Source organism: Labrus bergylta, chromosome 15, assembly GCF_963930695.1.
Source record: "Labrus bergylta chromosome 15, fLabBer1.1, whole genome shotgun sequence".
NCBI lineage: Eukaryota > Metazoa > Chordata > Actinopteri > Labriformes > Labridae > Labrus > Labrus bergylta.
The window spans coordinates 990,034-1,000,882 of NC_089209.1; the positions used below are offsets into that span (position 1 = coordinate 990,034).

General features: G+C 41.6%; 1 pseudogene; it reads right to left on the reverse strand.

Moving 5' to 3' along the window:
- Positions 1 to 4,328: 4,328 nt before the first annotated feature.
- On the reverse strand, positions 4,329 to 10,606 carry LOC110003838 (interferon-induced protein 44-like; annotated as a pseudogene).
- Between the last annotated feature and the right edge of the window lie 243 nt (positions 10,607 to 10,849).

The following is a 10,849-nucleotide window of genomic DNA, read 5'->3' on the forward strand; positions in this document are numbered from 1 at the left end:
TTTTACCTTATTTTATTTTATCTTATTTTATTTAATCTATTTTACCTTATTTTATTTGATCTATTTTACCTTATTTTATTTGATCTATTTTACATTATATTATTTTATTTGATCTATTTTATTTTATTTTATCTTATTTTACCTTATTCTGGTTGTATTGCACCGCGGGACGGAGACAAACGCAATTTCGATTCCACTGTATGTCTGGCATATTTTAAAATTGACAATAAAGTTGACTTTGACTTTGACTTTCATGTTGTATGGAAGCTTATTGCTGCCACAGAAAGGAAAACTGATCAGCATCACCTATAACGTGAAAAGTTGGAAAAACATTGATATTTTCATTTAAAACTATATATTTTCAGGTCTTTACGTGATATATTCAGTGGCTATTCTAGAGTCTTTTGGGGCCCTAGACAAAAATTATTTTGGGGGCCAACGTGACCGTTATGTCTGCCAGTGTCCCGATGCTTCCTCCTCTTCCTCTCTTTCTTTTTTTCACTCCCAGACAAATTTCCTTAGGTGACTTTCATTGACAAATGTAGGTTTTCAAAGGGGAGTGGGTGCTGTCAGATGGGGCTGCCTTTAGGGAGGTATCCTACTGTCACTGCCAAATTTGTACATTTTGAGCCACTGCTGTGGTTTAAAGTTTGTCAACCCTTGGGGGCCCCCTACTGGCCTGGGTCCCCTGCCTTGCCTGTTGACAAACAGCACCTCTGGATATATTCCCATTACACCCTGTCATATTGGTGCGTTCTGTTTGATCTCGGAAGTTGGAAGTTCTGAGTTGCCGGTCTGACACATCATCAGGAACGTCCCCCTGAAGTCAGCCCCCCCCGACTTGGAAACTTGGAGAACCTTCAGTACCCCAAGTTAAAATCCAAAATGGCTGCTACATGTATTAAAGGGGACATATTCTGAAAGTGTTTTTGAACATGTATTGGGGTAACCTGAGTGTCTACTGACCCACAACATGTGAAATAAACCCATCCAGTCCTTTACATTTAAAGAGACACACACACCAAAACGGAGCGTTCTGAGAGAGCTGGTTTCTACAGGGTCACAAACCTCCTCTGGTGCTTGATTCATGTTATATTTTGACCAAAGCACAGCACAGATGTTTCATTTAGACCACAGGGGACTGTTTGAAAAGGTGGAGGAGGGGACTGTTTGAAAAGGTGGAGGAGGACTGTTTGAAAAGGTGGAGGAGGAGGACTGTTTGAAAAGGTGGAGGAGGGGACTGTTTGAAAAGGTGGAGGAGGAGGACTGTTTGAAAAGGTGGAGGAGGGGGCTGTTTGAAAAGGTGGAGGAGAGGACTGTTTGAAAAGGAGGAGGAGGGGGCTGTTTGAAAAGGTGGAGGAGGACTGTTTGAAAAGGAGGAGGAGGAGGACTGTTTGAAAAGGTGGAGGAGGACTGTTTGAAAAGGTGGAGGAGGACTGTTTGAAAAGGTGGAGGAGGAGGACTGTTTGAAAAGGTGGAGGAGGGGACTGTTTGAAAAGGTGGAGGAGGGGACTGTTTGAAAAGGTGGAGGAGGAGGACTGTTTGAAAAGGAGGAGGAGGAGGACTGTTTGATAAGGTGGAGGAGGAGGACTGTTTGAAAAGGTGGAGGAGGACTGTTTGAAAAGGTGGAGGAGGAGGACTGTTTGATAAGGTGGAGGAGGGGACTGTTTGAAAAGGTGGAGGAGGGGACTGTTTGAAAAGGTGGAGGAGGAGGACTGTTTGAAAAGGTGGAGGAGGACTGTTTGAAAAGGAGGAGGAGGAGGACTGTTTGATAAGGTGGAGGAGGGGACTGTTTGAAAAGGTGGAGGAGGAGGACTGTTTGAAAAGGTGGAGGAGGGGACTGTTATGATTGTGATTTGATTTAACAGCTTGTCAATACAACGCACCACCCTTCTTATTGCGGACTTTCAAAATAAAAGCCCCAATCTTTGACAAAGTATAAAGGTAACACTAATGAAAAGAATCCAAAATTACAAAAAGAAAGTTGTAAAAATACGAGAATAAAGCCAAAATATCCAGAGCTCCCCCTGCTGACTGGTTGGAGTAAAGTTCAAAAGCCCCGCCTCTTCCATGTTAGTCTATGGCACATGGGTCAAACTATGAAGTTTAAATACAGGTCAGATAAATGTTTGTCAAAATCGGAGTCTACCGTGTTGGTTGTTTCTTATCGGACTGATTTATGTTCAAGTTTACATTTTTCTGAGAAGTTTAGCGTGATAAAAACTAATGCTATAGGCTCGTCATCGAACTTTCAGTAACAGGGGTAGCTTAGCTTAGTTAGCCGTGATGCTCGCGGTACTATCAGCTAGCGGTGGCCGCTGTCTGAAAAAAACATCGGTAACAGTGCATCAAACTACTAGACAGAAACAGAGAGGCTGATGATCATTTCAAACAGGGAATAAATGAAATAAACCTTCATAAGACGGTGTCACTGAGCTAATGATGGAGCTAAAGGTGGTATGCTGGGTAAAAAAAATCACCCACTGCAGTCACAACACAGAAATAGTGTTTATAAGTAGCATAAAGGAAAGCCCCGCCCACACGAGAGGACACGCTGATCCCAGCCTGTGTGAAGGGGACACGGTGGGATCCTCCCACAGCAGCACTGGAAGCAACCCAGTCATGTCAGACAGGGAAACTGGGTCAGAAAGCAGCAGCAGCAGCTCTGATGAAAACACAGAGTTCTGCTCTGCTGCTGAAAACATGACGCAGACACCAAACTGAACTCGCAGAGTGATGATCAGGACTGCTCAGAATCAGGGTCTGGATGAAACTGACCTCCAGAAACATAAAACTGATTATCACCTCTGGAAGAAGCTCAAGGTGCGTTTCTGTTCCTCGAGCCTCGAGTCCATCGTGTAGACTTTTCTTGTTTGCTGATGTTTAACACGAGCAGCAACCAGAACGAAGGCAACAGTACCTAAAACTGCAGTACCTCCAGTGTCCACTAGAGTCTGTCTCCTGCAGTGAGTCAGTCCCCATAGAGCCCCATGTTAAAATGTCCAACTTAACAGCTGCAGTTCCTCCAGTGTCCACTAGAGTCTGTCTCCTGCAGTGAGTCAGTCCCCATAGAGCTCCATGTTAAAATGTCCAACTTAACAGCTGCAGTTCCTCCAGTGTCCACTAGAGTCTGTCTCCTGCAGTGAGTCAGTCCCCATAGAGCCCCATGTTAAAATGTCCAACTTAACAGCTGCAGTTCCTCCAGTGTCCACTAGAGTCTGTCTCCTGCAGTGAGTCAGTCCCCATAGAGCTCCATGTTAAAATGTCCAACTTAACAGCTGCAGTTCCTCCAGTGTCCACTAGAGTCTGTCTCCTGCAGTGAGTCAGTCCTCATAGAGCCCCATGTTAAAATGTCCAACTTAACAGCTGCAGTTCCTCCAGTGTCCACTAGAGTCTGTCTCCTGCAGTGAGTCAGTCCTCATAGAGCCCCATGTTAAAATGTCCAACTTTACAGCTGCAGTTCCTCCAGTGTCCACTAGAGTCTGTCTCCTGCAGTGAGTCAGTCCTCATAGAGCCCCATGTTAAAATGTCCAACTTTACAGCTGCAGTTCCTCCAGTGTCCACTAGAGTCTGTCTCCTGCAGTGAGTCAGTCCCCATAGAGCCCCATGGCTTTCCTCCTTCACAGCCCACAAATTCCCAAGAGGCCAAGGACCTGGTGAAGAGACTGTAGCCTGCCTCTGACAGTCCGTAACCAGGTCCTGTCCAATACTTAAACAGTCTATGTTGATGTCAATATCAGATAATTTTCCTTCCAGTTAATAAAATAAAACTATCACCCACTGACACTCTTTTTTTTATAACTGTATGTGATTAAACACTTCACACTTCAGAGATCCTGTCAGGAGGGAAATTCAACATGAGCAGAAACAGAAAGTCAACAGAAAATGAAAGTATGCCTCCCTCTGCTGGAGCTCTTTGGTGATGCATCCTGCTCCAGTTTTTCTAAGGGCAGCAGCTGCAGTCAAGACAGTTAACTTCACAAATAATCTTTTATAACTCTCTACAATGTTTAGAGTTTAGACTGCAGTACCCATTTTAAACACTAGGTGTCAGAGTTACATACTGCGCCCTTACATTTAAGTTTGTGATCCTTAGCTACTTCCTGTTTCTGTTCTTGTTTTTTCTTAAGTTAATGTCCTAACCTTTCATCTACCAGAAGGTCCTTACATTATTTCAAAATAAAAGCATGCTCAAATTCAGTCAGCGAGTAGAGTACTCTCATCTTAAGACAGAACAAACATTCAAAATAAAGGCTTTACAATTTATAATTTTTGAATGCATAATAAAGGAACTTCAAACCTGCCATTAAAAAGCAGATTCATTGTTTTGTTTTTGTTGATTAAAGCTTTATTTTGGAACATTTGATGAAATAAACTTACACAACAATCCATTATTTTCAGGCTGCAGCCTTCTCCAGAGATTGTATTCATTAGAAGTTCATCAAGACAGTTAACTGAAGAATAAAATGTTTTTCTTTATCATGCCAAGTTTGATTGGATTCATAGAATTTGAACATTTGAATTAATTGAATTTGAACAAACATTTCATTTGAATTTCCCTCGGGATCAATAAAGTATCTATCTATCGATCTATCTATCTATCTACAAAAATAATATAGAGCTAGAAAGCTAGAGTCAGGAATCCTCATGATTAATGTGGCAATAATCTTTTTTGGCAACATGACATACAGACTTTTAATGCTGTGTTCAAACATATCAGTCTAGATGTCCTGAGGGATTCGTGTGGAAGTTGACGCAGTCTCCTCCGAAGTTGATGATGTTTCTCAGCACGCTCAGGATCAGGGAGTCTGTGTCACTGTTGAGCTCGATTTCTTCAGAGTAGTTCTTCACAGGGAACATGCAGTTCATTGGGATTCCAACATCTGCACTGAACTGCTCCATCTGTGGAAAGAAACACTGATGTACTGAGGTGTCTCCTGTGCCTGGGACTAGGCCCAAAACTCTCCCAAGTTTGATTGAATATAAACCTGATTGTTTTTAGCAAAGGACTCATCTATGATTCCTTCTGTGAAAATGATTTCTATCACTTATTAAACATACCTGATTCTTCAGGGAAGCAACCTTGTAGACATTCCTCAGATTTTCTTTGAGTTCAGGATATGCTTTATCAATCTCGGTTTGAATGACGACTTGAGAAATACCTGATTGAAAAACAGAAAACCAGTGAGTTGCTGTTTGGAACTTCAAGAAAAAGGAAGTAAAACATTAAAATATTGGAAACCCCTTTGAGAGATATATTCTTACCCAGTTCACTGGCTTTCCCTCTAATCTCCTGAATCCGGCTTCCGGCATCCCATCTAGAGTGTCAGCATTTATTACACAAACCAGAATGTGCACTTTGTCGTTGTCAGTTGGAGATTTGATGTAGTTTGGATCAGCATCTGACAACTTAGATTCAATGTTGAACTGGAAAACACATTTTTAATACAGTTGAAGGACACCTCTTTCATGTTTAAATCATATATGTTATTTAATATAACAATATTTTTTGAGGGACAAAAACCAGAAAAGTTTCCAGATACTGAACCTTGTAACCTTCCTTCATGTGTCCCATCAAAGCCAGTTTGACATCGTCCACCAGGACTCCATATCTGTGGCTCAGACCCATGATGTCATTGAAGACAAAAGAGTAAAAGGACTTCTGGTCTCCTTTCTGGATCTTGTAGGCTGTATACTGATAAGGACATACGGAGAACAATGCAGTTAATTGTTGATGTAAGGAAAATACTGGATCCATTTCTCCTTCTGCAGCTGACAGTAGCTGAAAACAAAAAAAATGTTCACGTTCACGGTCCCAGAATTAGGAAGACAAAAAACCCAAATCATCTTCAAAAAGCAGAGATGAGATTTTGAGGCCACAAAACTGGAAGCCCTCCTGTCCCCCAGCTGCTCCTTGAGATCATGTCCATTAAAATCACACACAGAACCGATGACAAGTGGAAACCCTGGTGAAGGCCAACATGCACCGGGAATGTGTTGACTTGTGCCGAGGATGTGGACACAGCTCCCACTTCGGTCATATAGGGACCGGATGGCTCACAGCAACGGCCCCTGGGCCACATATTCCTGCAGTAACCCCCACAGGACATAATCATAAGCCTTCTCCAAGTCCACAAAACACATACAGACTGGACCCAGGAAGCCCTGCAAGGGTAAAGAGCTGGTCCACTGTCTCACGGCAGGGACAGAATCCACATTGTTCCTCCTGTATCCCAGGTTCGACAATCGGTCGGAGCCTCCTTTCCAGCATCCTTGAGTAAACTTTCCCTGTGAGGCTGAATTGCCAGCTAGGGTTGTGCTAACTGCCGTTATTCTAGCTAAGGTGGTTTAAAGAACAGCTGATCGGTAGGCTTTTTAACCTCTTCAGTAGTTTCTCGTCTATTTTGTCACACAGTGTGTCCACCGCGATGCAATTTTGCATCATGCCATTGACTTTCTATAGACTTGAGCATGACAAACTAAATTTGTGTTTGGTGTGTACTAGCTTAACATCCTATTAGTGTAGACTATTGCGTGATGCAGTCAAAAGTCCAATTGAGCTTAGAGTCGGCCCCCATTAGACTATTGAGGCAGAGAGAGACTGCTCATTTTATATCTGTTGCTGTTATCTCACATACGAGGTATCAAAACCACATGCTGTGCAAAGAGCACAGTGGAAATGTCATGTGGTTGCAAACCTGCAAATAACAGAAAGTAATAAGCTCTTAAAGCTGCACTTTCTCAAGATGTCATACCTTTTTGGTGAAACTGTGTTGGGCCACGCAGGCTTAGGACAGTCAAATAATGGACTTGGGCCTGCACCTCTGTTTGAAGCCTCATTTGAGTTATTCACTGAGATCACAAAGAGGCCTAAAGGGACTCGTAATCCCAGAATCCCCTGCGGTACTTCACACCTACGCCGGAATACCTCTCTCCTCATTGGAAAGGACTTGAGGTAGACCCCCCCATGGAGCAGGCCAGGCTACAAAAACTCCAAGACTTCCATTGCTTGACCTCTTTCCACGCGCTAACTTCAAGTGCTCGGACAGGTGAAACTCTCCTTAGTAGACAGGTGAAACTCTCTTTTATAGACAGGTGAAACTCTCCTTAGTAAACAGGTGAAACTCTCTTTTATAGACAGGTGAAACTCTCCTTTATGGACAGGTGAAACTCTCCTTTATGGACAGGTGGAACTCTCCTTTATCAACAGGGTATACTCTCCTTTATCGACAGGTGAAACTCTCCTGAGTAGACAGGTGAAACTCTCTTTTAAAGACAGGTGAAACTCTCCTTCATGGACAGGTGAAACTCTCCTTTATGGACAGGTGAAACTCTCCTTTATCAACAGGTGAAGCTCTCCTTTATCAACAGGTGAAACTCCTTTATCAAAAGGTCAAACTCTCCTTTGTCGACAGGTGAAACTCTCATTCATCAAAAGGTACAACTCTCTGTTATCGACAGGTGAAACTCTCCTTTATCAACAGGTCAAACTCTCCTTTGTTGACAGGTGAAACTCTCCTTTATCAACAGGTCATCAACTCTCCTTTATGGACAGGTAAAACTCTCTTTTATCGACAGGTCAAACTCTCCTTTATCAACAGGTGAAACTCTCCTTTATCAACAGGTGAAACTCTCTTTTATCGACAGGTGAAACTCTCATTCATCAAAAGGTAAAACTCTCCTTTATCAACAGGTGAAACTTGTTTTTATCAACAGGTCAAACTCTCCTTTATCAACAGGTGAAACTCTCTATCAACAGGTGAAACTCTCTTTTATAGACAGGTGAAACTCTCCTTCATGGACAGGTGAAACTCTCCTTTATCAACAGGTGAAACTCTCCTTTATCAACAGGTAAAACTTTCCTTCATGGACAGGTGAAACTCTCCTTCATCAACAGGTGAAACTCTCCTTTATTGACAGGTGAAACTGTCTTTTATCAACAGGTGAAACTCTCCTTTATCAACAGGTGAAACTCTCCTTCATAGACAGGTGAAACTCTCCTTTATCAACAGGTCAAAGTCTCATTTATCAAAAGGTAAAACTCCCTTTTATCGACAGGTGAAACTCTCCTTTATCAACAGATGAAACTCTCCTTTCATCAACAGCCAAAACTCTCCTTTATCTACACGTGAAACTCTCCTTTATTGACAGGTGAAACTGTCTTTTATCAACAGGTGTAGTTCTCTTTTATCAACAGGTGAAACTCTCTTTTATAGACATGTGAAACTCTCCTTCATGGACAGGTCAAACTCTCCTTTATCAACAGGTAAAACTCTCCTTCATGGACAGGTGAAACTCTCCTTTATCAACAGGTGAAACTCTAGTTGATCAATAGGTGAAGTTCTCTTTTATCGACAGGTGAAACTCTCCTTTATCAACAGGTGAAACTCTCCTTTATCAACAGGTGAAACTCTCCTTTATAGACAGGTGAAACTCTCCTTTATCAATAGGTGTAACTCTCCTTTATCAACAGGTGAAACTCTCCTTTATAGACAGGTGAAACTCTCCTTTATAGACAGGTGAAACTCTCCTTTATCAATAGGTGTAACTCTCCTTTATCAACAGGTGAAACGCTCATTCATCAACAGGTAAAACTCTCTTTTATCGACAGGTGAAACTCTCCTTTATCAACAGGTGAAACTCTCCTTTATAGACAGGTGAAACTCTCCTTTATCAACAGGGTATACTCTCCTTTATCGACAAGTGAAACTCTCCTCAGTAGACAGGTGAAACTCTCTTTTATAGACAGGTGAAACTCTCCTTTATGGACAGGTGAAACTCTCCTTTATGGACAGGTGAAACTCTCCTTTATCGACAGGTGGAACTCTCCTTTATCAACAGGGTATACTCCTCTTTATCGACAGGTGAAACTCTCCTGAGTAGATAGGTGAAACTCTCTTTTATAGACAGGTGAAACTCTCTTTTATAGACAGGTGAAACTCTCCTTCATGGACAGGTGAAACTCTCCTTTATGGACAGGTGAAACTCTCCTTTATCAACAGGTGAAGCTCTCCTTTATCAACAGGTGAAACTCCTTTATCAACAGGTGAAACTCCTTTATCAAAAGGTCAAACTCTCCTTTGTCGACAGGTGAAACTCTCATTCATCAAAACGTAAAACTCTCTGTTATCAACAGGTGAAACTCTCCTTTATCAACAGGTCAAACTCTCCTTTATCAAAAGGTCAAACTCTCCTTTGTCGACAGGTGAAACTCTCCTTTATCAACAGGTGAAACTCTTATTCATCAACAGGTGAAACTCTCTTTTATCAACAGGTGAAACTCTCCTTTATCAACAGGTGAAACTCTCCTACATGGACAGGTGAAACTCTCCTTTATCAACAGGTGAAGTTCTCTTTTATTGACAGGTGAAACTCTCCTTTATGGACAGGTAAAACTCTCCTTTATGGACAGGTAAAACTCTGTTTTATCGACAGGTGAAACTCTCCTTTATCAACAGGTGAAACTCTCCTTTATCAACAGGTGAAGCTCTCTTTTATCGACAGGTGAAACTCTCCTTTATCAACTGACGAAACTCTCCTTTATCGACAGGTGAAACTCTCATTCATCAAAAGGTAAAACTCTCTTTTATCAACAGGTGAAACTCTCTTTTATCAACAGGTGAAACTCTCATTCATCAACAGGTAAACCTCTCTTTTATCAACAGGTGAAACTCTCCTTTATCAACAGGTGACACTCTCCTTCATGGACAGGTGAAACTCTCCTTTATCAACAGGTGAAACTCTCCTTAATCAACAGGTGAAAAAATTCTATTTTATAGACAGGTAAAACTTTCCCTCATGGACAGGTGAAACTCTCCTTTATCAACAGGTGAAATTCTAGTTTATCAACAGGTGAAACTCTCCTTAATCAACAGGTGAAGTTCTCTTTCATCAACAGGTGAAACTCTCCTTTATCAACAGGTAAAACTTTCCTTCATGGACAGGTGAAACTCTCCTTTATCAACAGGTGAAACTCTAGTTTATCAACAGGTGAAGTTCTCTTTTATCAACAGGTGAAACTCTCCTTTATCAACAGGTAAAACTTTCATTCATGGACAGGTGAAACTCTCCTTTATCTACACGTGAAACTCTCCTTTATTGACAGGTGAAACTGTCTTTTATCAACAGGTGAAACTCTCCTTTATCAACAGGTGGAACTCTCCTTCATAGACAGGTGAAACTCTCCTTTATCAACAGGTCAAAGTCTCATTTATCAAAAGGTAAAACTCTTTTATCGACAGGTGTAACTCTCCTTTATCAACAGGTGAAACGCTCATTCATCAACAGGTAAAACTCTCTTTTATCGACAGGTGAAACTCTCCTTTATCGACAGGTGAAACTCTACTTTATCTACACGTGAAACTCTCCTTTATTGACAGGTGAAACTGTCTTTTATCGACAGGTGAAACTCTACTTTATCTACACGTGAAACTCTCCTTTATCGACAGGTGAAACTCTCCTCAGTAGACAGGTGAAACTCTCTTTTATAGACAGGTGAAACTCTCCTTTATGGACAGGTGAAACTCTCCTTTATCGACAGGTGGAACTCTGCTTTATCAACAGGGTATACTCTCCTTTTTCGACAGGTGAAACTCTCCTGAGTAGATAGGTGAAACTCTCTTTTATAGACAGGTGAAGCCCTCCTTTAGCAACAGGTGAAACTCCTTTATCAACAGGTGAAGTTCTCTTTTATCAACAGGTGAAACTCTCCTTTATCAACAGGTAAAATTCTATTTTATAGACAGGTAAAAGTTTCCCTCATGGACAGGTGAAACTCTCCTTTATCAACAGGTGAAACTCTAGTTTATCAACAGGTGAAACTCTCCTTAATCAACAGGTGAAGTTCTCT